This window comes from Oryctolagus cuniculus, chromosome 11, assembly GCF_964237555.1.
Source record: "Oryctolagus cuniculus chromosome 11, mOryCun1.1, whole genome shotgun sequence".
NCBI classification, from domain to species: domain Eukaryota; kingdom Metazoa; phylum Chordata; class Mammalia; order Lagomorpha; family Leporidae; genus Oryctolagus; species Oryctolagus cuniculus.
Genome location: NC_091442.1, coordinates 83,850,293 through 83,870,873, shown reverse-complemented (window position 1 = coordinate 83,870,873; position 20,581 = coordinate 83,850,293). Strand labels below are relative to the sequence as shown.

The window sequence follows — 20,581 nt, the reverse complement described above, 5'->3', positions numbered from 1 at the left end:
AAATGCAATAATGAATTTTTGGTTGAACTTAAAAAGGATTAAAAATGGCTGTTGGAGCCGGCGCTGTGGCATAGTAGGCTAAGATTCTGCCTGCAAAGCCAGCATCCCTTATAGGAACCGACTCACGCTGTGCCTGCTTCTCTTCCAATTCAGCTCGCTGGGAGCAGAGTTGAGATTCAAACCCAAGCACTCTGATATGGGATGCAGACATCCCAAGAGACGTTTTAACTGCTACATTAAACAAGCCTTCCCTCAAGGAGTTATTTTTACTGTAAGGTAGAATGCAGAAACCATGTATTCTTAACTCCTCCCCACCACACACACAGACACACACTTGCCATGCTATATGTCTGGAGTTCATCAAGAGCTCCACAATTAGCATAAATCTCCATGCACAGGAGCCCAAAAGTTCCTGAGTTTATATTGTCACACAAAGACTACTTACCTCTCTGCATCACAGAATCCAAATGTGGCAGTTAAGGTCAATGTCCAAATGTCCAAATGTCCATGGATGATTCATTAAGTCTGTATCCAAAAGGAAGAAACTTGTGGTTAATGAAAAAAAAAAAAAAAAGAAAATATACCACAGACTGATCAGTTCTGTTATTAGTAGCAAGGTCCTGGATAAAGGAAATTAACATCACACCAGAATTCAATGGGACCACTATGCTTAGTGAAATAAGCCAGACACAAAAAGACAAGTATCATACAATCATATGTTTACTCTGGCTTGTGGTAGCTACTATGTAGAATACAAAAAACAACCCATACTGTGTATGAGTGAAATTGACATCTTGAAATTTGATTATTGTCTTACTCCTAGGGAACACTGGTCTTTACACTTTTTTCTTTTCAAAGATTTATTTATTTGTTTGAAAATCAGAGTTACACAGAAAGAAGAGAGACACATAGAGAGAGAGCAAGAGCAAGAACGAGAGCGAGAGAGAGGTCTTCCATCCGCTGGTTCACTCCCCAGTTGGCTGCAACGGTTGGAGCTGTGCTGATCCGAAGCCAGGAGCCAGGAGCTTCCTCCAGGTCTCTCATGTGGGTTCAGATGCCCAAGGCTTTGGGCCATCTTCCACTGCTTTCCCAGGCCATAGCAGAGAGCTAGATCGGAAGTAGAGCAGTGAGGTCTTGAACTGGCGCCCATATGGGATGCTGGCGCTTCAGGCCAGGGCGTTAACCCACTGGGCCACAGTGCTGGCCCCTCTTTACACTTTCTACTTGTTGAACTCCTTATTTAGTGGATGATTAAGCCTGTGATTATAAAGTAATTTGAAAGTATGTTTTGCAAAAGTTGAAAGAAAACAATAGAAGAAAGGCAGGAGGGAGGAGGGTGGAAAGTAGCCTTATGTGCTTAAAATTATGTATATGAAATACCTGAAAACTGTTTTCTTTATGTAAATTTTTTAAAAACACACAGAACAGTCCCATGGCTACAAGGATTCCTCATACAACCTTATAAACCACATCCACTTCTCTTTCATAAAATTATTTTATAGAATGCCTTGGGGTTGGCACTGTGGTGCAGCGGGTAAAGCCCCTGCCTGCAGTGCCAGTATCCCATATGGCACCGGTTTGAGTCCCGGCTGCTCCACTTCTGATCCAGCTCTCTGCTATGGCATGGAAAAGCAGTAGAAGATGGCCCAAGTCCTTGGGCCCCTGTACCCGCCTGGGAGACCTGAAGAAGCTCCTGGCTCCTGGCTTTGGATCGGCCCAGTGGACCAGCTCCAGCCATTGCAGCCACCTAGGGAGTGAACTAGTGGATGGAAGACCTCTGCGCCCCCAGCTCTGCGTCTCTGTAGCTTTGCCTTTCAAGTAAATAAATAAATCTTAAAAAGAAACAAAAAAGAAAGGCTTAACATTTTACATTTCCATCATCAGTATATGAGGTCTAGTTGCTTTCTAACCTTGTCAGAATTTGGTATTGCAATTGGTTTTTTTTTTTTTTTTTTTTTTTTTTTGCTTCTGCCACTTTTACAGATATGTAGAGATACCACATGTGGTTTCACTTTGTATTTCCATAAATGCTACTGATGTAATAACTTTTCATGTGCTTACGGGCCATCTTTGTGCTCTTCTCACTAATAGGTTTCTTCATGTCTTTTGCACATTTTCTGATTAGTTTTATTGCTGTTAAGTTTTGAGAATTCTTTGTATATTGTACCTATTAGTTCTTTGTTGGATATGTGGTTAAGGAATACTTTCTCTCAGTGTATGTCTCACCTTTTCTTCCTCTTCACAGGCCTTTGGCAGTGCAAATTCCTTCATTTTGATGGAGTATATTTTATCAGTTTCTCCTTATATGGATAGTGCATTTGATATCAAGTCTAATAATTCATTGCTTGGTCTTAGAACCTGAGGATGTTTCTCCTGCATCTTTAATAGAAATGTCATAGGTTTATGTCTTATGTGTAAGTCTATGATCTTTTCTGAGTTAATAAAGATGTGGGACTTAAAAAAAAAGAATTTTTGGGATTGACATAGGCAAGGAAGTTGTTAGCAAGGAGGAACTGAGGTCACCACTCCCTCCTTTCAGCCCTGCTTGTGTTGCAACCCTGCCTGCACTGTTCAACCCTCCTGTCCTTTCCATGCCATGGAAAACTGTAGCTTTTGCAATTTTCCCTCTTGAAATGAACCCTGGTAAAAAAAAAATAACCAATGCCAGCTGTGTCCCAATGATGATCTGTGGCTCATTACATGGTGATTTTAATAAAATGACCATACCTGACATACCCACTCTCATGCACCTGTTGCCATGACACCTCCAGGTTTTCTAAACACAGTCAAGGAAAGGGGTCGTACTCAAGCCCTGTTCCAAGCTATGACCCTTTTAAATATTCAATTAAGTCCTGTCCCAGATTCCATCCCCTACTGGCTCCAGCTCACGTGGCCCCAGACCCGTTCTCTCTTGAGCATGCCTACACTCCTTCCTGACTGTGTACTTTTGCTTCACATGGAAATAAATCTTGCTTTGTTTCTGACCTTTATCTTCATCTCATCCTTGAATTCTTTCTTGCATCAGAGATAAGAACCTGGCCCAAGCTACTCCATGATGGGGTTAGAGGGAAATATAATATAATATAATATAATATAAGGTCAGCAGAGGTTGAACAAGGGGCAAATAGCTTTATGCCGAACAATCTTGATTCCTCAATTATGTTTAAATACATAGCAAGCTAATTTTTTAATAGAATAAGTCCAATCATTCTATTTTTGATCATTTGAATCAAAGAACTCCTTACTATTATTTTAAAGTTAAAGCAGAAAAGGGATTTCCGTTGGAAATTGTAGTTAAGGTTCTTAGTGCAGATCCAATAAATAACAACTCTTATGGACTACTGAAGTAATAAAACACTGCCTATGGAAGTGCTCTGCCATCACAGTCATTCCTTTAAAATGTTCCTTCTATAAGCAAGCAAGTGAAGAAGAATCAAAACAAACCATCAACAACAATTTAAAAACTAAGGATTCTTAATGAGAATTACAATAATCAACCCACAGGAGATAATGTGCATGAAAGTTCCTTTATATTCTTTCCTAGATAGCAATTTACAAATAAATGCATTTTCTGGCCAGAAGCCGTCCAGGAGCTTCTTCTCCTCTCGGCATGTTTGCCTATCCTCTTTACTGTGCTGCAGAGCACAAAACTTCCTGTTTTTACAATATAAGCTCATAGTCCACATCTGGAATGCTAACATCTAGAATAAAACACCCTACACTATCAAATCAAACACAATCACAAACTGGGAATCTGAATTATAACTTATATGCAGGTCTTTCAAAGGGAAAAGTCTTAAGAGGATAACACTTGGTGTTTCTAGTCTTTTAACTTTAATAATTATAATTTCTGGCAATGACATCTCATCACGGTTTTAATTTGCTTTTTTCTGATGAGTAATTCTGAATATACTTTCATGGTTTTTGGCTACCTGAGTGTCCTCTTTTTTTGTGATACTTTTATATTTTTGCCAATTTCAAAACTAAGATCTGACATTTTCTTATTTGTTGATTTTCTTAATCTTAATTTTATTGTCTGATTATCTACTGGATAGGATGTATACAACCTGGAGATGCACTCTCTAATGTACAGACCTGAAGCAATTATCTTAATCTAGTCAATGGCTCTGTATTCTCATAATATTGTCCTTTCTGAAATATATATTCTCAGTTTCATAAAAACCAGTATATTAATCTTTTTTCTTATGGTTTTCTTTTGTAACTAATTCAGAGATTGCTATATAACTCAAGCAAGCAAAGATCTTCTTCTCCTGTATTTTATCACAGAAGCTTTATTATTTTACCCTTTACATATAGATCGATCATCCACCTCATTAATTTTTTAAAAGACTTGTTTATTTAAAAGGCAGAGTTACAGAGACAGAAGGAAATACAGAGAGGAATCTTTCATCTGCTGGTTGACTCTCCAAATAGCCACACAGCTGGGGTTGGGCCAGGCTGCAGTGAGGAGCCAGGAACTCCATCCATCTCTATGTAGTGTATGGCGGGGGTCCAAGTACTTGAGCTATCACCCACTGCTTTCACCAGACTCCCGGTGTCTGTGTGGTGACTCCGCGCCTCTTGCCCCCACCATGCTTCTCCTCTCAGAACGAATCCACAGCAACAATCCTCTGCTTCCCAGGTACATTATAAAGAGGCTGGATTGGAAATGAAGCAGCTGGGACTCCAACCAGCGTTCTGATAAGGGATACCAGTGTCTCAAGCTGTGGTTTTATCCACTATACTGCAGTGGCCCTTCAAATTAGTTTTTGCATGTCAAGATTAATGCTATAATTTGTGAATATCCAATTCACCCTGCACGATTTATTAAAAAGATCATCCTTGCCACAACAAATTACAGGGAGTTCTTATCACAAAACACATGAACACCCCTATGTGGGCCCCTCTTGGGATGTGATTCCCTATTCTGTACCTCTATCCTCGAAGTGATACCACACACTCACAATTACTGTGGCTTTACAACATGTCTTCATACCTGGTAGTATAAATCATCCAGATTTATTCTGCTTGAAGATTCCCTTGACATACAAATCCTTTGCATTTTCTTATAATTCCTAATTTCCATTTTTTATGAAAAAAAATTGCTGGAATTTTGATTTGGATTATGTTTAATCTCTATCTCAATTTGGGTGGGGTTTTAGACCTACAAACAGTGTTTTAATTTTCTGTTACTATGTAACAAAGTACTGCAAAATTAGGATATTAGAACAACACTCCTTTATTATCTTACAGTTCCATAGTCAGAAATCGGGGCCTGGTTTATCTGATTCTCTTCCCAGGACTCACACATCTGCAATCGAACTGTTAGCAGGGTCTAGGTTCTCAGTGGAGGCTCAGGGTCCTGTTCCCAGTATGTTTTCTTCAAGATGAGGAGGAAAGAGAATCTCTGATTTCCTTCTTTCTGTCAAATTCTCTTTAAAGGGCTTAGCTGATTAGCCAGGCCTGCTAATCCTTAGCTTAAACTAATAAGAGGTCTGCATTATTATTATCTGCAAATCTCATCACCTTTGCCATATAATGTGACCAATCATGAGAGGGAGTGACAGCCACCACCTACACCAAAGTCTACTGGATAAAAACAAACTTAAAAGTTCTGATCACTGTCAAGAACAGATTATGGAAGGGTGTGAATCACTAGGGCTCACTGCAAATTCTACAAGTGCTAAGTCTTCCAGTGTAGGAACATGGTATTCTTCCGATGCCATTTAAACTTTTCCTTGTACATTTTATAATTTGCTTTATAAAAATGCAGCTCATCTGTTAGATTTATTCCTTGGAATTTGATGTTCTTGTGTGCTGCTGTAATGATATTTTAGTAATTTTTAATTCAGGTTTTTAACATTAAAGATACAATTTATATTTGTAGATTAATTTTCAATCTAAAAACTTTGCCAAATTTATTTCCAGGAGTTTATATGTTACTGTTAATAGATTTTTATGGACCCAATCATGTCATCTGTTTTGCTTATCCCCTAGTCTTTATCATTTTCTTGCTTTTTTGAACTACACAGAATCCATTAAATATGTTCAGAAATGGTAACAGTGGCTTCCTTGTCTTCTCAACCTATGAGGAAACTCCTAAGAAAAATTTCAGAATCTTCCTTTTATTGCTAACGTGTCAAAAGTTATTTTTTAACTATTAATGAATTCTTATTGTTCAATGTAATTATATCAATAAATTTTCTAATATTTAGCCAACTCTCCTTATCTGAAATAAATTCCTCTATGTCATGATAACATATCATGGATTTTATGCATTACTTTGAGTTACTAATGTATTGTAGACGGTTTGCTTTCATGTGATGGCAGACACTGAATTGCAATTTTTCTTTCTTCTGTTGTCCTTGTCAGGTTTTAGTATCAGATTTATTTTGGTTTGATAAAATTCACTGGGAAGTGCTCCTTTTTTTATATTCCCTGGAAGTTTTTTTTTTCCCTACTATTACTTCTTCCTTACATATTTAGGAGAATTCACTAATAATGGCTAGGGCTTGGGGCTGGCGCCACGGCTTACTTGGTTAATCCTCCGCCTGTGGTGCCAGGTTCTAGTCCCAGTTGCTCCTCTTCGAGTCCTGCTCTCTGCTGCAGCCTGGGAGGGCAGTGGAGGATAGCCAAGTGCTTGGGCCCTGCACCCACATGGGAGACTGGGAGGAAGCACCTGGCTCCTGGCTTCAGATCAGCGCAGCGCCGGCCGTGGCGGCCATTTGGGGAGTGAACCAATGGAAGGAAAACCTTTCTGTCTGTCTCTATGTCTATAACTCTATCTGTCAAATAGATATAAAAAAAAAAGTGCTAGGGCTTGCTTTTCATGCATATATTACTTATTTATTTTTAAAACAGCTTTCTGTCAATATTTAACATATATAAATTGATGAGTCTGTCCAAACAAAATCATCCCCTTCAATTTCAAAGACATATTCATCAATTCTTAAAATCTCTCTGTGTTCTCTGTGTTTGCGTGTTTCTCTTTTGTAGTAAGAATACTTAACATGAGATCTACTCCCTTATCACTGACACTGTTGGGCTCCAGAATCAGTTTCTTCATCATGGTTCATACGACTGTTTGGACACCATCCTTCTCATTTTGGTAGCCTGTATTTCTTAAAGAATTTTTTACTGTCATGCATCCTATCTTCAGTCAGTATTAGTTGTAATCTATAATTTCTTTCCACTTCACTTAATCTAATCTAAATAGTAATTAACTGTTGAAAGATTAGCGACCTGTGGAGAGTTTCCACCACTACCCTCACCCTGGGCCCCCAACCATCAACGAGAAAGTTAATTTTTGTTATAGAATCTTCTGAAGCTGACAAAGATGTGTTTGCCAGCTTTTTGCAGCTTTTTCATAAGCAATCATCCATAACGAACAATCAAATATTTAAGGAATTTTTTTATACTTTGTGTTTTTAAAACTTCTTCTAAAACATTGTATCTAGAAATTTTGCTACTGAATTCTCAGTAGTTGAAATAAGAATTGGTAAAACATTTGAACAAACTAAAACTCAAGTTACTTCACCCACGGCAATATGATCACCAATTTACCATCTCAACATTTCCTCAGTAAGTCATTAATGTGGCATGAAATGGATATGTTTCAGGCTAAAAATAAAGATGATTTTTTTTCATAACTTCATAATGTGAAAATATCCTAATACAGAGTAAGAAATTCAAGGAAGAACCTGTATTTTTTTGTCTTGTACCTAAAAATTGAAGGGGCCAACACTGTTTTCTGATTATTTCATCCTTTATATGAATAAAGTTTAATAATTCTAATTCTGAAGACATTTTAATGTATGGGTATTTTTTTAAGAATTATTTTTATTTATTTGAAAGACAGAATTACAGAGAGGGTAGAGCCAGAGAGAGAGGTCTTCCATTCCACTGGTTCACTCCCCAAATGATCGCAACAGCCAGCGCTGAGTTGATCCGCAGCCAGGAGCCAGAAGCCTCTTCTGGCTCTCCCACATGGCTGCAGGGGCCCAAGCACTTGGGCCATCCTCTACTGCTTTCCCAGAACATAGCAGAGAGCTGGATCGGAAGAGGAGCAGCCAGGACTCAAACCGGTGCCCATATGGGATGCTGGCACTGCAGGCTGGGGCTTTAACCCGCTGCACCACAGCGCCGGCCCCTAATGTATGGGTATTAAGAAGTTAGCAATTGTATCTGAAATTCAGATGAATATAAAATTTGTTACAATGTATTTAAAATATTTAAATAAAATTAATGTACAGTTAAAGGTTTAAAATATATTAGAACAACTGCACTAGCTGGTGAAATGGCAGTACTAAACTAGACATTAGGCCACCCAGTATCCTGTTACTGGGGCAAGTCATTCTAGGAGTTTAGCTTCAGGGATCAACACTGTGGTGCAGCGAGTTCAGCCACCTCTGCAGCACCGGCATCCCATATTGGTGCCGGATTGAGTCCTGGCTGCTCTGTTTCCGATCCAGTTCCCTGCTAATGTGCCTGGAAAGGCAGTGATGGATGGCCCAAGTGGTTGGGACCTTGTGCCCAGGTGGTAGACCCAGAGGAAGATCCTGGCTCCTGCTTTTGGCTTAGCTGCACCCAGTTGGGGAATAAACCAGAGCATCGATGATATGTCTTTCTTTCTTTCCCTCCATCCCCCACCCCTGTAACTTTAACATTCAATTAAATAGTAAATAAACATAAAAAAGAGTTTAGCTTTATTACTTTATTTGCAAAATGAGATGAGATCAGACTAAATGAGCTTCAAGATTTATTCAGTTCTTGACTTTATATGACTATCAAATGTACACACTTTTGACAGTATTTATGAAGATAAATGTTTATACCATTTGCAAAATAGGAAAAAATGAAGGGGCCAACATTGTGACCCAGCCACCACTCCCATATTAGTTTGAGTATCAGTTTGCATCCTGGCTGGTTGCTTACTATCCAGCACCTGCTAATACAATCTAAGGAGCAGTGAATGATGGTCCAGTAATTGGATTCTGTCATCCACCTTGGCTCTTGTGGGCATTTGGGGAATGAACCAGCAGAAGAAAGTGCTCTCTCTCTCTCTTCTTTTTAAGTAGAGTAAAATCAATAAATACATACTTACAAGTTTAAAAAAACAACCAGGAAAAATTTACAATTATATGAAATGGTCAATAAACAGTTGTACATTTTAATGATTGCTGACATAATGAAAGTTTTCATGAGGAGGAACAGAATTATTTTTAAATTATTTTTAATGGAAATACGAATATAGTGGGAAATTTTATTATCATATGGTCAGTGTGGAAAATAAGGCTTATAGATGCCTATTAATTTGGCAGGACAACAGTGATATAAACAATAATAGATACATGGTAGGTGCTTTGTACAAAGAATGGTTTAGAAAATAATCCAGAACATTTTAACAGTAATTATAAAATACCAGTTCTTTACTGGTTCTTTCAATTAAAACGCACGACACAGGTTCCCTGTTCCCCCAGTTGACACTGAGCCTCAAGAGCTCATCCCAGCAAGATGATGGATTCTTCCTGTAGGGGGCTTTGACTCAAGGACTCTCCATCAATCTGAGCAAAATGATTTTGGAATTGTGCTTTGCTGCAGTTTGAAGCTGTTTCAACCTAATCCTCCTTCCTTCCCTCTCTTCTACATGTATCTGACCTGAATTTTTGTGGTCTGAAGTCTCTTCATTTTGTCCTACCCCCTTCCTCAGTAAATCTCTCAACACATTCTATTTCACTATCTACTTCTCAGCAACTACTACCTGTTTACAACGTACCAGGCTCTTTCATGAACTGATTAATTTCAGCCACACAAGAGCCATGGAGCACAAGTTAGAAGGTAAAGGCATAAAGAGACTAGATAGCTAATTGAAAGTCATTTCATTGGTAAGTACAGAGCTAATATCCAATCCATGGTTTGTCTGATACCAAGTCTGTGTTCTTAAATATTACACTACATGGTTTTATAGTGCATTGTAGCATTTTTTTTTTTTAGTTTTTTACTAAAATATTCTAAAGCAACTGTTTTCATTATTAGAAGTATGGTGGTTTTGAAACACATCATTCACTCCCTGCTGCCTCCAGGCACATTACTTTATTAATTGGCTTAATGGTTGAGTAGGTCAACAACATACAAATTAGAGGAAATAGTTTGCAATTATATGATTTCCACACAGAACCCACAAATCATTCCATCAGAAAATCATTTTTTTTCATACTTGTGTAGACCCTGATAAATATTTTTATAAGCTCTGTCACATTAGGTGTTTTAAAAAATCAGTTTCAAATATTCTTGAATATTTGTATAACATTTTTAGATTTGACAACCTAATATTTGTACATATAACTTTTACACATTACTTAAAATCTTGGATAGTGTTTGCTGAATGATACATTCAAGTTAAAAAAAAAAAACCTGCTGATATCTCAACCTGAAGAATTATCTTAATGGTTTTAATTTGAAGAAGGTATGATCAAATTAATAAGATTCCCAAGTTCTTTTTCTATAGATTGTATTTATTAATATTTCCCAGTAATTTTTGTTGTTGCTGCTGTTCAAATATCAGTTTCAGCTAATAGGCAGCTTGCTTCTTGTGGGAACATGCAGAGTTCTCTCTTTCTCATCTCCTCTCTTCTTCTAAGCACTAGTCTTTTTGCTGTACATAAATACATACACAGATCATTCCAAAGGGAATTTAAGTCTATAATTTTTGAGAGGGAGAGACAGAAAGATTGAATATTTAGCAATTTGGGCTTTTAATACTTCATATATATGTTTATATTTATATACAATATACTTCATATCTTTATTAATGCTTACAATTGTACTAAAATCTTTATTGATTTGAAATTGGCCTTAAAAGCACTATACTTTTTGCATCTAATTGTGGGGAGCAATCCGGACTAGACTAAGTTACTCGAATTAAGACTTATTCTATGCATCTGCTCTCCCACAATATGGCGCTGGGAGAGAAGTAAACAGCTTCTACCCAGCTGCCTCTCACCAACTTGACAAGCTGCAGGAGCTGCTCCTGATTGGAGGAGAGCGGCGTGCTCGGCGTGTGGGCAGTCGAGTTGGGATTGGCGGAGGAGGACTATAAAGGAGGAGAGAGACGGCATGCACCAGGAACATCTATGGGGAACATCTAAGGGAACCCGTGCAGCCCCCGAGAAAGCCGGCCGGCGGTGTGCCACTCCCCTGCGGAAGTGGGGAATGTGGCCAGGGGGAACTGCCCTTCCACGGAGGTGGAAGGGATAGTAGCCAACCCGGGAAGAACCAGCAGCAAACCCGGGGAGGGCCGAGCAGACGAAAGAACAGCGCAGGGTCCTGTGTCATTCCTCCACGAAGAGGGGGAGCGACATAATGGTGCCGTGACTCGGATATGAAGCCTAGGCAGGGCTTAGTGTCGTTCCTCCATGAAGAGGGGGAGCGACACTAATCAACCAAAAAGGAATGTTTTTACCAAGAACAAAGGAAAGTGCTTTACTTTACATCACTGTGCAAACTGATGGAAAAAAGAGACAAATAAAAATAGTCCACTTGATTTTGTTATTTGATCCACTGGTGGTTTTGCTCAGTTTGGAGGAGTTTCAGAGGGTGCCACGAATTATTGAAGGAGTCAGTGAGGAATCAAATGGAGGGTAAGCATGCTCAGATAAGGACAGTTTTCCCCAAGTGTGAACTGAACGTTCTCACATGTGTTACATCTTCATAAGCATCACCAGTCCTCCACACTCCACGTACAAAATGTCCACTTGGAAGCTCAGCAGAAGGCTGCACTTCTTGTGCATTTTGATGCTTTTATTTCCTGCCTGGACTGGTTCCTATTGATGCACAAATTCATATGACAAAATGCTTCTTTCTCCCTATTGCCAAATATTCCTTCAATGCTTCTTTCTCCATCTCAGTCAACATCACCCACTATTTGAACTTGTAAATTATTTGCTTTCTGAAGCCAATGTATGAATTTTTGTGCCAAATCTAAGGATGTGGATCTGTAGGAATTTAATAAGAAGATACAAATACATGATAATTTTCTCTGTTGGTATCTCCTTAGTGGTCTGATGGAGAAAAAAAAAAAAGCTCTGTTTAAAGATATTATAAATCTGAAATTTCATTACTTAAGTATTCACTCCTTTGGGTCCTCAGTATTAAAATCTTCATATCCAGGTCAGCTCCAAGATGGCGGACTAGGGAGGGAGCTCACTGATAGTCCAGGAAAAGATAGTTTAATAAAAGTGGAGATAGTGTAGTCACAGGGAAGAGTTAGGGAAAAAACTCCAGAGTAAACTCTTCCAGAATTAGAGGGACACGGTGGATCCACGTGGAGGACACGGGTGCCCACGGCTTGGGAGCCCAGCTGCCAAGAGTCTTCTCTGCCCCACCAGTGCTGGAAAGAGAGGTGAGGTGAAACCACAGTAGCCCAAGACACTGGCAGAAAAGCAAGGGAAAAAGGCTTGATGCCCCACGGGGAAAAGTACAGCAGCCGAACTAGAGGAGAGAAAAAAATAAAAGGGATGATACAGACATGATTCTCTCTCTCCACACACCTTAGAAAGGCCTGTGAAACAATAGAGCAGGAACCATTTCGGACATACGTAACAGCTCGGAGCTGCACCCGCCTTCAGCCAAGCAGAAAACCTGACTCTGGTGGAGAGTGATAACAGGAGACTAAGACCTAGTGAATGTTTGGAGCTTGTGAACAGGGACTGTGGAAAAAAAAAAAAAAAAAACTGAAGGTGTGTGGGAGAACTCATAGTGTGGCTGAGACGTGAGCAGTCTCAGTGGGAGATGCCACAAGCTCGGGTGGCCTTGGCTACCTGGTGAGAGACATTGCAGGAGAATCTGAGCTTACACTGAGGACTGCAAAGATCCTTTGTGTGGTCCTTGGAACAGAGCAGATGAATATTATACCCACTGAAGCTAGCGCTCAGGCACTGATTGCCATTGAGAAGAGCTCAGCTGAGCAGAATTACTTCCCTTCTGAATAAAAATAAAAGAGAGAGAGAGAGAAAGAGAGAAGATTTACCATGCCACACCTGGGTATGTCACCTTTGACATACCCTAAAACCTGAAGAACTGAACAGAGCTCTCTGGCCACACCCACCACAAGCCTCTAGAGATTCATCAAAAGCAGACAGTCCACTTAATCTAGAGTCCTAGTGTAACAGTGGAAAAAATAAAGAAGAAACCAAAGAATATCTCCACAATGCCAAACAACAAACACAAAAACTGAGGAAACATGAACAAGGAAGACATCATGATGCTCCCAAATGAACATGAAACTCCAATACAAGATTATGAAGATAATGAGATAGAAGAAATGCAAGATACGGATTTCAAAAAATTTATGATAAGAACATTTAGAAGTTATCAAAAACAAATGCATGAACTACAGAAATCCATGCAGGACAGGACAGAAATCTCTCTTGTAAAAATGAAATCTTAAGGAGGAATCAAAACGAAATGAGGAAGTTAGTAGAACATGAAATTGAGATATTGAAGAGAAATGAAAATGAAGTGAAGAATTCAATAGAACAAATAAAAAACACATTTGAGAGCCTTAAAAACAGAATCAGTGAGGCAGAAGAGAGAGTATCAGACTTAGAAAGATCGAGCACAGGAAAGTATACAGTCAAACCAAAGGAAAGAAGAGGAAATTAGAAATCTAAAAAATATTGTTGGGAATCTACAGGATACTATTTAAAAAACCAAAATTTGGGTTCTAGGAGTTCCTGAAGGCATGGAGAGAGAGAAAGGGTTAGAAGGCCTTTTTAGTGAGATACTAGCAGAAAACTTTCTGGTTTGGAGAAGGAAAGAGACATCCAAGTACAGGAAGCACATAGAACCCCCAATAAACATGACCAAAAGAGATTCTCACCACGACACATTGTAATCAAAATAACCACAATGAAACATAAAGAAAAGATTCTAAAATGTGCAAGTGAGAAATGTCAGATTACTCTTAGAGGATCTCCATTTAGACTCACAGTAGACTTCTCATCAGAAACCCTACAGGCTAGGAGGGAATGGCAAGATATAGCCCAAGTACTAAGAGAAAAAAACTGCCAGCCCAGAATATTATATCCTGCAAAGCTCTCATTTGTGAATGAAGGTGAAATAAAGACCTTTCATAGCAAACAGAAATTGAAAGAATTTGTAACCACTCATCCAGTCCTGTAAAAGATACTTAAAGATGTGTTACACACAGAAACACAGAAACATGGCCATCAATACAAAAGAAGGTAAAGGAAGAAAATCTGCCAGTAAAAAAAATCACAGGAAGTTCAAAGCATATATTAGAAATATCTTTGGAAAAATGGCAGGTCAAAGTCACTACTTATCAATAGTCACATTGAATATTAATGGCCTCAATTCTCCAATTAAAAGACACAGACTTGCTGAATAGATTAAAAAACAAAGCCCACCTATTTTCTGCTTACAAGAAACACATCTTTCCAACAAAGATGCATGCAGACTGAAAGTGAAAGGTTGGAAAAAGATATTCCATGCCAACAGAAACCAAAAAAGAGCTGGCATAGCCATCTTAATATCAGACAAAATAAACTTTAACACAAAAACTGTTAACAGACAAAAAGGGGCTCTATATAACGAGTAAGGGATCAATACATCAGGAAGATGTAACTACTATAAACATATATGCACCTAATGACAGGGCACTGGGTTATTTAAAAGATATGTTAAGGGACTTAAAGGGAGACTTAGACTCCAATACAATAGTATTGGATGACTTCAATACTCCATTTTCAGCAATAGATCAACCAGACAGAAGATCAACAAGGAAAACAGCAGATTTAATCAACACTATAGACCAAATGGATCTAACAGTTATCTACAGAACTTATCATCCTACACTTAAAGAATATACATTCTCAGCAGTACATAGAACCTTCTCTAAGACTGACCACATGGTAGGCCATAAAACAAGTCTCGGAAAATTTAAAAGAATTGGAATCATACCATGCATCATGTGGAATGATGCTGGAAATTAGCAACTCGGAATCCCTAGAGCATATGCAAACACATGGAGACTGAACAACATGCTCCTGAATGAACACTGGGTCACAGGATAAATCAAAAACTTTCTGGAAGTAAATGAGGATAACAGCACAACATACCAAAACCTATGGGATATAGCAAAAGCAATGTTAAGAGGAAAGTTTATAGCAATAGGTGCCTACATCAAGAAATTGGAAAGGCACCAAATAAATGAGCTATCAATGCATCTCAAGGATCTAGAAAAACTGCAGCAAACCAGACCAAAAACTAGTAGGAGAAGAGAAATAATTAAAATTACAGAATAAGTCAACAGAATTGAATCCAAAAAAATTACAAATTGTCAGCAAAACAAAGAGCTGGTTTTTTGAAAAAACAAAACAAAATTGACACGCCATTGGCCCAACTAACTGAAAAAAAAAGGAGAGAAAAGACCCAAATCAATAAAATCAGAGATGAAAAAGGAAACCTAACAACAGACACCACAGAAATAAAGAGTCATCTGAAATTACTACAAAGAGTTGTATGCCAGCAAACACAGAAATCCATCAAAAGTGGATATATTCCTGGACACATACAACCTACCTAAATTGAACCATGAAGATGCAGAAAACCTAAACAAACCCATAACTGAGTCAGAAACTGAATCAGTAATAAAGTCCCTCCCAACAAAGAAAAGACCAGGACTGGATGGATTCACTGCTGAATTCTACCAGACATTTAAAGAAGAACTAACTCCAATTCTGCTCAAACTATTCAGAACAATCGAAAAAGAGGGAATCCTCCCAAACTCTTTCTATGAAGCCAGCATCATCTTAATTAATAAACCTGGAAAAAATGCAGCAGAGAAAGCAAATTGGGTATAGAAGGAACATGCCTCAATACAATCGAAGCAATTTACAAAAAACCCATGGCCAGCATCTTATTGAATGGGGGAAAGTTGGAAGCATTTCCACTGAGATCTGGTACTAGACAGGGATGTCCACTCTCACCATTTCTATTCAATATAGTACTGGAAGTTTTAGCCAGAGCCATTAGGCAAGAAAAAGAAATTAAAGGGATACAAATTGGGAAGGAAGAAGTCAAACATAACTCTTTGCAGATGATATGATTCTTTATTTAGGGGACCCAAAGAACTATACTAAGAGACTATTGGAACTCATAGAAGAGTTTCTCCCAAGAGCAATTTATAGATTCAATGTGATACCAATCAAAATACCAAAGACATTCTTCTCAGATCTGGAAAAAGTGATGCTGAAATTCACATGGAGGCACAGGAGACCTTGAATAGCCAAAGCAATCTTCTACAACAAAAACAAAGGTGGAGGCATCACAATACCATATTTCAGGACATACTACAGGGCAGTTATAATCAAAACAGCATGGTACTGGTACAGAAACAGATGGATAGACCAATGGAACAGAATAGAAAGACCAGAAATCAATCCAAACATCTACAGCCAACTTATATTTGATCAAGGATCTAAAACCAATTCCTGGAGCAAGGACAGTCTATTCAACAAATGGTGCTGGGAAAACTGGATTTCCACAAGCAGAAGCATGAAGCAAGACCCCTACCTAACACCTTACACAAAAATTCACTCAACATGGATTAAAGATCTAAATCTATGACCTGACACCATCAAATTATTAGAGAACATTGGAGAAACCCAGCAAGATATTGGCACAGGCAAAGACTACTTGGAAAAGACACCGAGGCACACTCAGTGAAAGCCAAAATTAACAATTGGGATTATATCAAATTGAGAAGTTTCTGTACTGCAAAAGAAAAAGGAAAGTGAAGAGGCAACAAACACAATGGGAAAAATTATTTGCAAACTATGCAACAGATAAAGGATTAATAACCAGAATCTATAAAGAAATCAAGAAACTCCACAATATCAAAACAAACAACCCACTTAAGAGATAGGTCAAGGACCTCAATAGACATTTTTCAAAAGAGGAAATCCAAATGGCCAACAGACACATGAAAAAAATGTTCATGATCACTAGCAATCAGGGAAATGCAAATCAAAACCACAATGAGGTTTTACCTCACACCAGTTAGAATGGCTCACATTCAGAAATCAACCAACAATAGATGCTGGCGAGGATGTGGGGAAAAGGAGACACTCACCCTCTGTTGGTGGGAATGCAAACTGGTAAAGCCACAATGGAAGTCAGTCTGGAGATTCCTCAGAAACCTGAATATAACCCTACCATACAACCCAGCCATCCCATCCCTGGAATTTACCCAAAAGAAATTATATTGGCAAATTAAAGAGCTGTCTGCACCTCAATGTTTATTGCAGCTCAATTAACAATAGCTAAGACATGGAATCAACCTAAATGCCCATCAACAGAACACTGGATAAAGAAATTATGGGATATGTACTCTATAGAATACTATAGAGCAGTAAAAATAATGAAATTTGGTCATTTGCAACAAAATGGAGGAATCTGGAAAACATCATGCTGAGTGAATTAAGCAAGTCCGAAAGGGATAAATATCATATGTTCTCCCTGATTGGTGACAACTAACTGAGCACCTAAAGGAAACTTGTTGAAGTGAAATGGACACTATAAGAAACAATGTCTTTATCAGACATTGTCCTGACTGTCAAGGAACAACTTCCTATTTTTTTTTCCTTTTAGTATTTTTTTGTTCTACCTAATACCATTGGTTGAACTTTTCAATTAACACACAATTATTCTTAGTCATTTAAATGTAACTGAAAAGTGATCCCTGTTAAATATAAGAGTGAGAATAAGAAAGGGAGGAGATGTACAGTTTGGCACATGCTCACTTGGACTTACCCCTAATGGTAGAGTTAGAAATGTGCCAGGGGATTCCAATTCAATCCCATCAAGGTGGCATGTACCAATGCCATCTTACTTGTTAAAGTGATCAGTTTAAGTTCATAATTGATCAAAAAGATAAGATTAAGTGTCAAAGGGATTACATAAATAAGACCAGTGTCTGCAAATAATAATTGATAGAATTAAAAAGGAGAGAATGATCCTACATAGGAAGCAGAATACACAGCAGACTCATAGAACGGCAGATGTCCTAAACAGCACTCTGGTCTCAGAATCAGCTCCTAAGGCATTCAGATCTGGCTAAGAAACCCATGAGATTTTTGCAGGCATGGAAAGCCAAGACAGTGTGGCAAAAAAAAAAAAAAAAAAAAAAAAAACCACAAAACCTAAATGAAAGATTTCTGTGAGTGATATCCCAGTGGAGAGAATGGGCCATGAAAGAAGGAGGTAACTTTCTCTGAAGGGAGGAGGGAACTTCCACTTTGAATATGGCCTTGTCTAAACAAGATCAGAGTTGGTGAACTCAAGAGGCTTCCATAGCCTTGGCAGCTCATGACAAGAGCCTCAGGTGTTACTGACGTCATAAATAAGAGTGTCTGTTGTTAAATCAACAACAGGAGTCACTGTGCACCTGCTCCCCATGTCGGACCTCGGTCCTTTATGTGTTTTACTATGTGAATTAATGGTAAAACTACTACTCAAACAGTACTCTATACTTTGTGTGTCTTTGTGGGAGCAGTCTGTTGAAATCTTTATTAATATATACTAAGTTGATCTTCTGTATATAAAGATAATTGAAAATGAATCTTGATGAAGAATGGGATGGGAGAGGGAGTGGGAGATTGGATGGTTGTGCGTGGGAGGGAGGTTATGGGAGGAAAATCTGCTATAATTCAAAAGTTGTAAATTTATATTTATTAAAGTTGAAAAAAAAGAATACCAAATTTGAAAACCAGATGAATGTCCATTAATAGTGGAATGCATTTTAATGTCAATTTTTTTTAACTTTTATTTAATGAATATAAATTTCCAATGGATTACAATGGCTTCCCCCCCATAACGTCCCTCCCACCCGCAACCCTCCCCTTTCCCACTCCCTCTCCCTCTCCCCTTCCATTCTCATCAAGATTCATTTTCGATTCTCTTTATATACAGAAGATCAGTTTAGCATACATTAAGTAAAGATTTCAACATTGTTTATAGTCATACAATGAAATTCTATTGTTCAGTTTAAAATGAATTAAAAGTATACATAGAAGTATAGATTTCAGAAACAGTGTATTGAATAAATGTTTCAAAATGATGTGTACATTATGATATATAAAATTTTACAATACCCAAAACAATTCAATATAATGCATAAGGACGTATCTGAATGTAGAAGGGTATAATCACCTATATCGAGTACCTGTGGAGTGGAATGATTAATAAGATGTGCAGAGGGCTTTAACTTCATCTGTAATCATTTTATTCTTTAGAAAAAAGAATGATCTGAAATCAACATGAAAACATTCATTAAGCCTAAGTGGTAAAATCATAGAAGTCTGATTTTTTTTTAAAATCTACATATCACTCATTGGTTACAGTCATAGCTTAAACTGCACTTTGATGTCCCATAGAAAAGAATTGAGGATCAAGGCCAGAAGCCATAGGGAGAAAGAACAACAGCCTTGGTTGAAAAGATGTCAGGACAGTGCAAGAAGGAACCCTAAATCAAACTTTTGGGTTGTGGCAAGATATCTTCCTAGAGACTGTTGACAGATTTGCCTATAACTGATTCTGTGCAAATATATTTTTTGTAAGTGGAATTAGCTGAAAGCTATTTCAATCAGAGGAAAAGAAGATACTTTTAATTCTTTCTTGAGTTACTCAAGAGCAAATAGTTACATCTCCTTTTCATTATTTTTGCCAAGGTTTTTAGTTAAACATTTCTCTTTTTTTGCCAGTTTTTAATACAGCGTTATTTAAGACATACCATTTTCCACTTAGATACAGGGCTTACAAAGTGCAAAGTTATTTAGTTTCCCTGTGCACATGTTATATATTCAAGTATTGAATTTACTATAGCAGTGGAACTTTAAAACTGCCATAGAATTTGCTACAAATTTGGGTCCTTCCATCTTTTACTGTGTGGAACAACACCACATCTACATGGGGTTGGCTTAACAACCTCTTTAATGGCGGGCCCTGAGGAAGCACCACCATATGGAGGAGCTCCCCCAGCAGGGAAGTCTCCAGGCTTTCCCCGGGCATGCCTTCTGCACTCTGTTATAGCTTGGTGACACTTATACATACAAAAATTTTTTTTCCCTGTAAATACAGAAGTATGTACAGAATGAAGGTAAACTACAGATAACAAAATAAATAGCCTAACTTCTAGAAAATATAATCTTTGTGTTTTTTATTAAGCCAGTGTTACAGTAGTTTCAGAGCAGTTTGTGAATCTAAACTTGGTATCAATAAACTTCAGAGCTGATAATAAAAATCTAATCTAAATTTCATTTTCCAATTGGTGAACAAAAGTCTCTTAAATCCCAATTCAGAGATGACCATACCATGAATTTTCCAGGCTCTTTGATTTTTTTTTTCCAAAGTGATCAGTAACGAGCAGATTTATTTTTAATTATTTCAGGACTAGGATTAAAATCTGTAAGGTAGATTGGATGAAGACGGCAGAGTAGGGAGGGAGCTTACTGCTCTAGCCTAAGAGAAGATAGTTTAAAACAAGTGGAGAGAGTGCAGTCTC

At 38.0% G+C, this 20,581-nt stretch overlaps 1 protein-coding gene across 1 annotated transcript in view; it reads right to left on the bottom strand.

The window, feature by feature from the left end:
• ACSS3 (acyl-CoA synthetase short chain family member 3) overlaps nucleotides 1–20,581 on the bottom strand; it is a 368,594-nt gene that overhangs the window by 257,728 nt on the left and 90,285 nt on the right. The window contains exon 2 of the mRNA XM_008256845.4: nucleotides 446–525. The gene's annotated coding sequence lies outside the window, so the exon portion shown is untranslated. The remainder of the gene's footprint in view (nucleotides 1–445; nucleotides 526–20,581) is intronic.